An 11,158-nucleotide genomic window follows, 5' to 3' on the forward strand; every position below is an offset into this window, starting at 1 on the left:
CTCGACATGTACACCCACAAATTTCCTACTATTAGAGTTAGTCTCACATTACTAATGTGTAGAAATAAATTACCATATATAAGATGAACAGGCTACTCCTTCCATTGCTAACTAGTTTTGAGAGGAAACCCCATTAAGTTTATTCCAAATTCCAACAATATTGACTGGTATTGGTGCATCAGAATTGAGTGATTATCTTCATCACCTTGGAATTCTTATGATCTTTGTATTTGGTTCGTTGAATTTCTTAGAAAGTTTCTCCTTTTGCCATTTTCCCATAAAATGTTAGGCCTCACCACCTGCTTGTGCCCAACAACCCATATCCCGATAGCCTCAACACTAAGACTTTCTCTGTCTAAACTTACATACAGAAGTAATCTTGATTTTTACAACTAAAATCGAAGAAGAAGAAGAAGACTCGCAACACTAGTGGAATCTCAAAGGTACTTAATTTTCTCTGGCGGGTGAGTGCGAATTGCCTTCCGACGAGATTTCTTTTGGCTATTAGACATGTGCAAGTTGATAGTTTGTGTCCCTTTTGTTCGGCTGCTCCTAAGACCGCTCTCCATGTGCTGGTGCGGTGTAATTTTGCGCGTTCATGCTGGCAGCAGTGTAAGGTGCCGATTGTAGCTCCTGCTGCAATGCTTTTTAGGAGCTGGTTTAAGGAAGGTTTGTCGAAATGGAATGAGGTTGAGAGTATTGAAGCGGCCATGACTCTTTGGGCAGTGTGGAAGGTGCGTAACGATGTAGTTTGGAACTCTATTTCTCCGTCGAGTGAAGAGGTAATTCATGTTGCTAAGATGAATTATTCGGACTGGTGCTGATTAGTGGTTAAAAATACACTTTTATTTATTTTAAATGATAAAATAAATTGAGTTTTAATTGATATTTTCATGAAATTATTGTAATATATTTTATAAATGAAAATATTTGATTTTGATTCAATTTATGTCTTTCTTGTAGGAATTAAAGTGTATTTTTGTTGAAAGAAAGAGGAAGGAGCAAAGTTGAAAAGAAATGAAGAAAAAAATGGCATTTTTGTTGAAGTCCAAAGCAACCCAACCCAAAAAGGTTAAGCCTAGCCCATGAAGCTCATCATCAATTTTGTCTCTTCCAAAGCATGTGATGCAATGATGATAAGTCTAGGTCATCATCAACCCTATTTTCCTCTTCCACACTCAACCTTCATCCAAAGAGTAGTGTTTCAAAATCACAATGATAACAAAAATAATATTAATTTTATTTTTGATTTGAAATGTCAAATTTAATCTTAATATTTATTTTATAATCCCAAATTTTTATTTATTTATTTTTAGTCCTTTTATGGCTCTATAAATAGGAGCTCATTTTAGTAATTTGGAAAGTGTAATTTTTAGTGTAGAAAAACTATAGCAAAATTCTCTCAACTTTTCTTCTCATCTTTTCTCTTTAGAAATTTTATGAGAATGATTAGCATAATGGCCTAATCTTCCTTGGAAGGTTAGGGATGATTCCATATGCAAAGTGAGGTTATTTTGTATCTTTGATTCACTTTTTGTTGTAATATTTATTTGAGTAATGCAAGTTCATATTCCACTTTTATTTTTATGTTCTTCTTCCATCTATACTATCTATGCTATTATATACCAAATATATATATAGACTTAGTCATGCTCTTTCTATATATTTTTATTTAGTGATTATAGTAATGGTAGTATTGTTCATTTCTATCTTTTATGTTCATTTTTATTTACTTTTTGTTAAATGATATATAGGTTTAGTCATGCTCTCCCTATGTGTCTAAAAATTAATAAAAGTAATATTAATGTACACTTCCTTCACTATCACCTCCATCTCCATCTCTATCTCTTTGTCATTATTTTTACTAAAAATATATAGGATTAGTCATGCTCTTTCTATGTGTTACTATTTAGTAAAAATAATATTGATGTTTAGTTTTATATTTAATCTTTTATTGCATTATTGCTTGATGTATAATGTCATTTCTAGGTTCTACATAAGATTAAATTATTTCTTTTATTTTTAAGAACTTGTATACTCAAAATAAAATGAACTTTAATGTTACATCATTTGTGTCAACTTAGTGAATCAAAGGTACAAAATAGCTAAACAAGCATATGGATGATTCTTGAAGCCTTTCTCTCTTTTACTATTGATTACACATCTATTTGCTTTCTTTTAATATTTATTATCAAATTAAAAATCACAAAATCATTGGTTACTATTATCACTTATTATTAACCTTTTGTTTTTATTTTTCTACTAACGCTTTTGTCCATAATCACCTTCCTGTGGAATCGACCGCCCGATCTATACTACAACCACCGCTAGTGGAAGTCACATTTGGGCGTTAAACAAATTTTGGCGCCGTTGCCGGGGAGGTAATTTTTCGAAAGCTAGTGAAATCTACAATCAAGAGGTTAGTAACTTTTTTTTTTTTTGTTACATTTTATTTTCTTGTGAATATTGTCTTATGTTGTGTAAATATTTGTAAAAATTTTTTTTACCAAGAATTCAAAGTATGCTCTAAGGTTGCGGTTTTATCCGATCTTCCTTATCAGAAATGATTTCTTGAAAAAAAAAAAAAGTCTATTTCCTTTATTTTTTTTTTTTACTTTAATTTTTGTTTAGTGTGATTGTTTATACTATCTTTTAGTTATTGTTTTCTTTTTTTCATTAGTGTTTTATTTGTCTTTTTCTTAGTACTCATAGCATTTAAGTCCTCTAAAAAAATCATAAAATACAAAAAAAAAAAGTAAGTTATAAAAACTTCTTCATAAAACGCTTAGTATTTGGTACAACGGTGTAATATTGTATATGACACAAACCAAGATTGTTCTGTCTAGAAAGATTGGTTTTTAAATAAGGTTTGTGTTAGTGTACCCTCCACCTTACCCGGGAACCTCGGTTGTCTAGGCAAGGTTGGGACGAAGCGTACCTTGGCAACCTTTCCAATTGGCCTGGGAACATTTTTGTGTTAATCATTGTAATATTACATTTTTGTGCTATTGACTATAACAAAAACAACCTTGTTTTATCAAAAATAAGAACCTCATTTTTGCTTAGAAAGGTCTTTGGTCGAAAAGGATAGTGAACCCTTCACACTTACTCGGTAACCCCTAGGGAGTTCTAGTAAGTTGTGAAGGACCATTCTAAAAACCTCCAAAGTAACCTCGGGGAACAAGTTGAACAAAAAAATTAAATATATTTAAAAAAAAAAAAAAAAAAAAAAAAGCACACAAGAGTGGATGAGTAACTCTTCTTCTGACGAAACCACTTCTAGTGAAACTTCATCCAATCCATCCACTACTCCTTCTCCCATTCACACGATAATCGGTAATCCTTTCGCAATGAATAATAATAATGAAATACAACATGTAGAACACTTAATGATTACCTTCACCCCACCCAAACTTCAATACCATCATGCTTCATATTTCCACCTAATATGCCAAGTCTTGGTGTCAAACCCGCATTATTCAACTTTTGCCAACTTTTCATGGAATAGAAAATGAAAATCCATATGTGCATATTAGGGAATTTGAGGAAGTTGTTGACACTTTTTATGACCGAGCAACCATCAATGATGCTGCACGCTTAAAGTTTTTTCCCTTCTCCTTGAAGGATAAAGCTAAAAGTTGGTTGTATTCTTCGAGATCTAGGCTCTATTCGAACATGGGAAGAAATGACCAAAACATTTTTTGTTAAATATTTCCCCGTCCATAAGACCAATGCTTGAAAAGACAAATCTCAACATTTTCCCAAAAAGACAATGAAACGTTCTATCAAGTCCGGGAGAGATTTAAAGATCTCTTAAGTCGTTGTCCACACCACGGGTACGAGAGTTGGCGCATCGTCACTACTTCTATGAAGGCCTCACAAGTCGTGAGCGCCGCCCGTAGAAATGATGTGCAACGGTGAGTTCCTTCAAAAGGAACCCGAAGAAGCTCTTGAGTTTCTCATTGAGCTTGCCGAAAAATCTCACACATGGATCGGTCCAAGTTGCCGCCGAAAGCACCAATGTAAATCGACCGGTCGGGATTTACCAACTTCGGGAAGAGGATAGCCTTAAAGGCCCAAGTCGAATCTTTAAAAAGCAAATTGAAATCCTTACGACTAAAGATGGCCAAAAAGGGTGCATGGTTGCCCAAGCACAATCCGCTGCACCACTCGAACCTTGTTTCGTTTGTGGAGAAAATGGGCATTTAGCTAAGGACTGCTTAGTTTACAAAGAAATGAAGGGGGTTCATGAGGAGCAATGCAATGCCTTAGGGCAATATAACAAGCCATTCTCCCATACGTACAACCCTGGTTGGAGAAACCACCCGAATTTCAGTTGGAGAGATAACTCTAACCAAGCTCAAACGTCTGGAGGACAATGGAGAAATGAGAATCAAGCTCAACCTCCAAAGGCATATCATGCACCTCAATACCATGCTCAACAACAAGGAAACTCCCTTGAAAATACCATTCATGCATTCATTGAGGAACAAACGAAAATCAATCGCCAATTAAAGGAAGATGTCCAAGAAATAAAAAGTCAATTTTCAAAATTGAACACATCCTTAGCTATTTCGAGAAAGGCGTACTTCCTTCCCAACCTCAATTCAATGCACAAGGGCAACATATGGCTGAAACCCCCACCTCTAATGATCCCATCGTTAAAGGGGTTAACGCCATCACAACAAGAAGTGGTAAAGCTTTGGAAGATCCATCCATCAAAACCACTACTTCAAATTCAAAAGTTTCCCCTGACAGTGCACCGATAAATGCTCAAGCAAAAGTACCATTTCCCGTGCTCTGCATTCGTTGGAAAAATTCCCGAAAACCGAGCCGAACTCCTTGAGCACTTGACACAAGTGAAGATTAATCTTCCTTTGCTTCATATCATAAAACAAGTGCCAGCCTTATGCCAAAATCATCAAGGACTTGTGCACCGCTAAGAGAAAGCACCATGTCAAGAAGATCGTTTTCGACCGAACAAATGAGTGTGGTGATCGAACAAAAGACACCGCCAAAATACAAAGATCCTGGTTGTCCCACCATTTCATGCCAAATTGGGACTCATGAAGTCAGCCAAGCTTTGCTTGACCTTGGCGCGAGTGTGAATCTCATGCCTTACTCTGTGTACTCGCAACTTGGTCTTGGAGAAATGAAGCCAACATCTGTTGTGCCGCGCCTTGCCGACCGCTCTATCAAAAAGCCTCGGGTATCGTTGAGGATGTTCTTGTTCAAATTGAGAAATTCTATTATCCCGTGGACTTCCTTGTTCGGATACTCAATCCGTGGTCAACATGGAATCCAAAATTCCCATCATCCTTGGAAGACCATTCCTTGCCACTGCAAATGCTTTGATCAATTGTCGTAATGGTCTAATGAAAATATCATTTGGAAATATGACACTTGAGGTCAACATTTTTCACATTGGGAAACAACTTCAAGAGGATGAAGAATGTCATCAAACATTCATGATTGACAATCTTGTTTCTGAAGAGATTCAATTGCAAAGAAATTTCGTTAATCTTGATGAACTCCTTTCTCGCCTTGAAAATGAAAATCCCAAGTTTGTTGAGTCCGCTCTTGCTACCGTTGATCAATTGGACACACAAAATAGAGGGAAGAAATTTTGGAAGCCACACTTTGAAGCATTACCTCGTGAGAGGGAAACGCTAAAAGCTTCTGCCGAAGAACCTCCCAATGTTCAACTGAACCAACTTCCAAAGGGTTTGAAACATGTTTTTCTCGGGAGATGGCCAAACCTTTCCAGTTATCATCTCGTCCGACCTTCAACTTTCTCAAGAATTGCAGTTACTCGAGCTACTGCGAAAATACAAACTTGCGATAGGTTGGACGTTTGCTGATATCAAAGGTATTAGCCCTCGAATTTGCACCCACCGAATTAATCTAGAAGAAGAAGCTATCCCACGAAGGGACCCTCAAAGAAGACTGAACCCACCAATGAAAGAAGTGGTGAAAAATGAAGTGTTAAAACTTCTTGATGCCGCTATCATTTTACCCTATGGGCCGATAGCAAATGGGTCATCCCAATTTCAGTAGTACCTAAGAAATCAGTGTTACCGTTGTCCAAAATGAAAAAGGGGCCCTTGTTCCCACCAAACCGTGACGGTTGGCGCATGTGCATTGATTATCGAAAATTGAATGCCGCCTCCCGTAAAGATCATTTCCCACTCCCATTCATTGATCAAATTCTTGAGCGCGTAGCTGGTCATCCTTTCTACTGCTTTCTCGATGGTTATTCGGGTTACTATCAAATTGAGATTGCATTAGAGGACCAAGAGAAGACCACTTTCACTTGTCCTTTTGGAACATATGCTTTCCGCGTATGCCATTTGGACCGTGTAATGCACCACTACTTTCCAAAGATGCATGATGAGTATTTTCGTTGACATGATTGAAAACACCATGGAAGTTTATATGGATGACTTAACCGTCTTTGGAAAATCTTTTGACGCATGCCTTCTCAATCTTCGAGGTCGTTTTACAACGTTGCATCGAGAAAGGTCTTGTGCTTAATTGGGAAAAGTGTCATTTTATGGTATCTTCTGGAATTGTCTTAGGCCACATTGTTTCTGAAAAAGGGATTGAGGTTGATCAATCTAAAATTGACCTCATCTCTAAACTTCCTACCCCTAAGACTGTCAAAGACATTCGGTCATTTCTTGGCCATGCTGGTTTTTATAGGAGGTTCATAAAGAATTTTTCAATGATTTCTCGTCCATTATGCAACCTCCTAGCCAAAGATGCTACTTTTGAGTGGACCCCAAAGTGTGAGGAGTCCTTCCAAACACTTGTGAATTCACTCACTTCTGCTCCCATTATTCAATCACCCGATTGGAGTCTTCCTTTTGAAATCATGTGTGATGCCGCAATTTTGTCGTTGAGCCGTTCTTGGACAACGAAGGGAGGGGAAACCTTTTGTTGTCTACTATGCAAGTAGAACTCTTAATAGTGCTCAAATGAACTATTCCACAACCGAAAAAGAGTTGCTTGCCGTTGTCTTTGCTCTTGACAAATTTCGAGCTTACCTGATTGGATCACCTATTACGATCTTCACCGATCACTCTGCCCTTAAGTACCTCCTTTCCAAAAAGGATGCTAAGGCACGCTTAATAAGGTGGATCCTTCTCTTGCAAGAATTTGACATAACAATCAAAGATAAGAAAGGTGTTGAAAATGTAGTCGCGGATCACTTGTCCCGACTTGAATTTAGTGATCCCGCTGATGGCCCACCTATTCATGATGATTTCCCCGATGAACAATTATTCGTTGTTACTAAGTTACCGTGGTATGCGCACATTGTTAACTACTTAGTAACCGGTGAGCTCCTTCTGAGTGGAGTTCACAAGACAAACGCAAATTCTTGGTCGAGGTGCGAAATTTCTTTTGGGATGATCCATACTTATTCAAGTATTGTCCCGACCAGATTATGCGAAAATGCATTCCCGATGATGAGGTGTCTAGTGTGCTAAATTTTTGCCACAATGATGCTTGTGGTGGTCACTTCTTCCGTGAAGAAAACCGCCGCAAAAATCTTACAATGCGGTCTTTATCGGCCCACTTTGTTCAAAGACACCAATGATTTTTGTCGCTCTTGTGTTAGGTGCCAAAAGTTAGGCTCCTTGTCCCGTCGGCACATGATGCCCTCTTGAACCCAATTCTTGTCATCAAGTATTTGATTGTCAGATAGACTTTATGGGACCATTTCCCCTTCTTTTGGTTACCTTTACATCCTTCGCCGTGGATTATGTTTCAAAATGGGTCGAGGCAAGTACCTTGTCGAAATAATGATAACGCAACTCGTTGTGAAATTCTTAAAAGAAAATGTGTTATCGAGGTTTGGTACCCTCGCGCTATCATTAGTGATCAAGGCACTCATTTTTGCAACCGATCTTTTCGAGGCTCTTATGCGAAAGTACGGTACTTCACAAAGTTGCCAATGCCTATCATCCACAAACCAATGGTCAAGCCGAGCTAGCTAATCAGGGGAGATCAAAAACATTCTTGAAAAGACGCGTAAATCCCGACCGCAAAGATTGGTCAACACGTCTTCAAGATGCACTTTGGGCATATCGCACCGTTTACAAGTCCCCTTCGGGATGTCTCCCTATCGGCTTGTCTATGGGAAAGCATGTCATTTACCCGTCGAACTTGAGCACAAAGCTTATCGGGCTATTAAGGCCCCGAACTTCGATCTAAGTATGCGCAGTATGAACCGAAAACTTCAATTGTCCGAAATTGGAGGAGTTGAGAAATGATGCTTACGATAATTCTAGGATCTACAAAGCAAAGCCGAAAGTTGCTCACGATAAACATCCTAAGAAAACATTTTCGAGCCGAATCAAAAAGTACATTTGTACGATTCTCGTTTGCATCTCCACCCGTAAGTTGGAGATCGAGGTGGACCGGTCCATATGTGGTTAAACAAGTATTCCCCAACTAGCTCGTTGAAGTCAAGGACCCAACCGATGGGAGAATTTTTCGAGTCAATGGCCGTAGATCGAAACATTACATTGAGAGTGTGAGCCTTGTTGAAGAGGTCCTTCGAGGACCCGCATTATACACTCTAAAATGTTTATTTTCCCTATCTATATATTATAGTATTTTATTTTATTTTTATTTTTGTTTTGTGTTTTTGTATTTTTGTATTTTCTATGTTTGTTTTGGGTTACTGTTATCAGGTTATCTCCACTCTCACCCCGTGCATCTTATCGTCGATCAGGTGTACTCTTTTCCCTATCTTTTTCATTTCATATTTTTTGTGACATTGAGGACACTGTCTAATTTTGAGTTTGGGGGTGGTGAGCTCTCGTGAGCGTTCATTTAGAGAATTATAATTGTCTTGTTGAATTTTTTAAGTCAAATTTTTTCAAAATTATCCAAGCATGATAGTAAAATTACAAGCTTGAGTCAATATTTGCTATATTATGTTACCAAGTTGTGATTTTCAGAGTTCTTTTGTGCACTTTCCAAACATGTGGTAAAATGGTTGTAAACACATATAGTTAAGAAAAATTTTGAGTGTAAAGTTTTTCATTTTTTGTGAGTTGTGAGAGTTGAGAAAATAACTTTTTGAACTTTTATTGATCATTTGAGTTGGTAAAGTTAAACTTTTGGAATTTCAAACATGACATTTACTAGAGGGATTAATTTATTGTCAAAAGAGCCTTTGTGTTTATTTCTTTGTAACTTTATTGTATTTCTTTATATCTTTATTTTTATATGTTGTCTCTTGTCAAAAAAAAAAAAAAGAGAAGAAGAAAAAAAAAAAGTAAAAAAAAAAAATCATCAAAAAAATATATATAATGAAAAAAAAAAAAAAAGAACAAGAGCAACATCATTTTATTTTGATTTTCAAGTAGTCTCCATCTTTAAAAAAATAAAAATAGCAAAAGTAATATCATTTTATTTCTATTTACCTCCATTCTTTCCATATCTAAAAAAAAAAAAAAAAAAAAAATCATGTTAGTTTATTTTAATTAAAAAAAAAAGGAGAAGCATCACATGTCTCTCTAAAAAAAATTGTTATTATATTTCTTTATTTATTAGTTAGGTAGTTGGCTGTTTATTTTGTGAGTTTTTCATGTAAATCCCAAAGGTTGTTTGTCATTTGAATTCTATTGGTTTGATATGTCTATCCTGTGATCAATATTTGTTCAAATTGCTTGTCCTAAAAAGTTTATCCTCTCTCATTTTGTGCATTAATTGTCACATTTCTAACTCCAAAGAGTGTCACCCTTCTAATATAAATACTTTCAATACCCGTGAAAAAAAATTGGAGTTGAGACCTTTACACTTTTGAGATTTTTCGATACTATTTGTGTTAAGACTTGAAATAAAATAAATACAATTGGTGCACACACACACAACTCGTTGTTACAACCGAAATAACACTCGATAAAGAATCTTTAACTCTCTACTAATATTTTGAAAATGCTTGGATATTTTTGCGTGATTTGACTTGTTTATTCAACTCGATTATTCTTTTTCTCCGCTTGAATTGCTAGGGACTAGCAATAAGCTAGTTGGGGTTGTGATTAGTGGTTAAAAATACACTTTTATTTATTTTAAATGATAAAATAAATTGAGTTTTAATTGATATTTTCATGAAATTATTGTAATATATTTTATAAATGAAAATATTTGATTTTGATTCAATTTATGTCTTTCTTGTAGGAATTAAAGTGTATTTTTGTTGAAAGAAAGAGGAAGGAGCAAAGTTGAAAAGAAATGAAGAAAAAAATGGCATTTTTGTTGAAGTCCAAAGCAACCCAACCCAAAAAGGTTAAGCCTAGCCCATGAAGCTCATCATCAATTTTGTCTCTTCCAAAGCATGTGATGCAACGATGATAAGTCAGGTCATCATCAACCCTATTTTCCTCTTCCACACTCAACCTTCATCCAAAGAGTAGAAGTCAAAATCACAATGATAACAAAAATAATATTAATTTTATTTTTGATTTGAAATGTCAAATTTAATCTTAATATTTATTTTATAATCCCAAATTTTTATTTATTTATTTTTAGTCCTTTTATGGCTCTATAAATAGGAGCTCATTTTAGTAATTTGGAGAGTGTAATTTTTAGTGTAGAAAAACTATAGCAAAATTCTCTCAACTTTTCTTCTCATCTTTTCTCTTTAGAAATTTTATGAGAATGATTAGCATAATGGCCTAATCTTCCTTGGAAGGTTAGGGATGATTCCATATGCAAAGTGAGGTTATTTTGTATCTTTGATTCACTTTTTGTTGTAATATTTATTTGAGTAATGCAAGTTCATATTCCACTTTTATTTTTATGTTCTTCTTCCATCTATACTATCTATGCTATTATATACCAAATATATATATAGACTTAGTCATGCTCTTTCTATATATTTTTATTTAGTGATTATAGTAATGGTAGTATTGTTCATTTCTATCTTTTATGTTCATTTTTATTTACTTTTTGTTAAATGATATATAGGTTTAGTCATGCTCTCCCTATGTGTCTAAAAATTAATAAAAGTAATATTAATGTACACTTCCTTCACTATCACCTCCATCTCCATCTCTATCTCTTTGTCATTATTTTTACTAAAAATATATAGGATTAGTCATGCTCTTTCTATGTGTTACTATTTAGTAAAAATAATATTGAT

At 35.5% G+C, this 11,158-nt stretch overlaps 1 non-coding gene across 1 annotated transcript; it reads right to left on the reverse strand.

Annotated features, from left to right (window-relative positions):
* Window positions 1-3,732: 3,732 nt before the first annotated feature.
* Window positions 3,733-3,839, reverse strand: LOC133032865 (small nucleolar RNA R71). Its single transcript, XR_009685452.1, has one exon. It is a non-coding gene; the product is annotated as a small nucleolar RNA R71 (small nucleolar RNA).
* Between the last annotated feature and the right edge of the window lie 7,319 nt (window positions 3,840-11,158).

Source organism: Cannabis sativa, chromosome X (assembly GCF_029168945.1).
Source record: "Cannabis sativa cultivar Pink pepper isolate KNU-18-1 chromosome X, ASM2916894v1, whole genome shotgun sequence".
Classification (NCBI taxonomy): Eukaryota; Viridiplantae; Streptophyta; class Magnoliopsida; order Rosales; family Cannabaceae; genus Cannabis; species Cannabis sativa.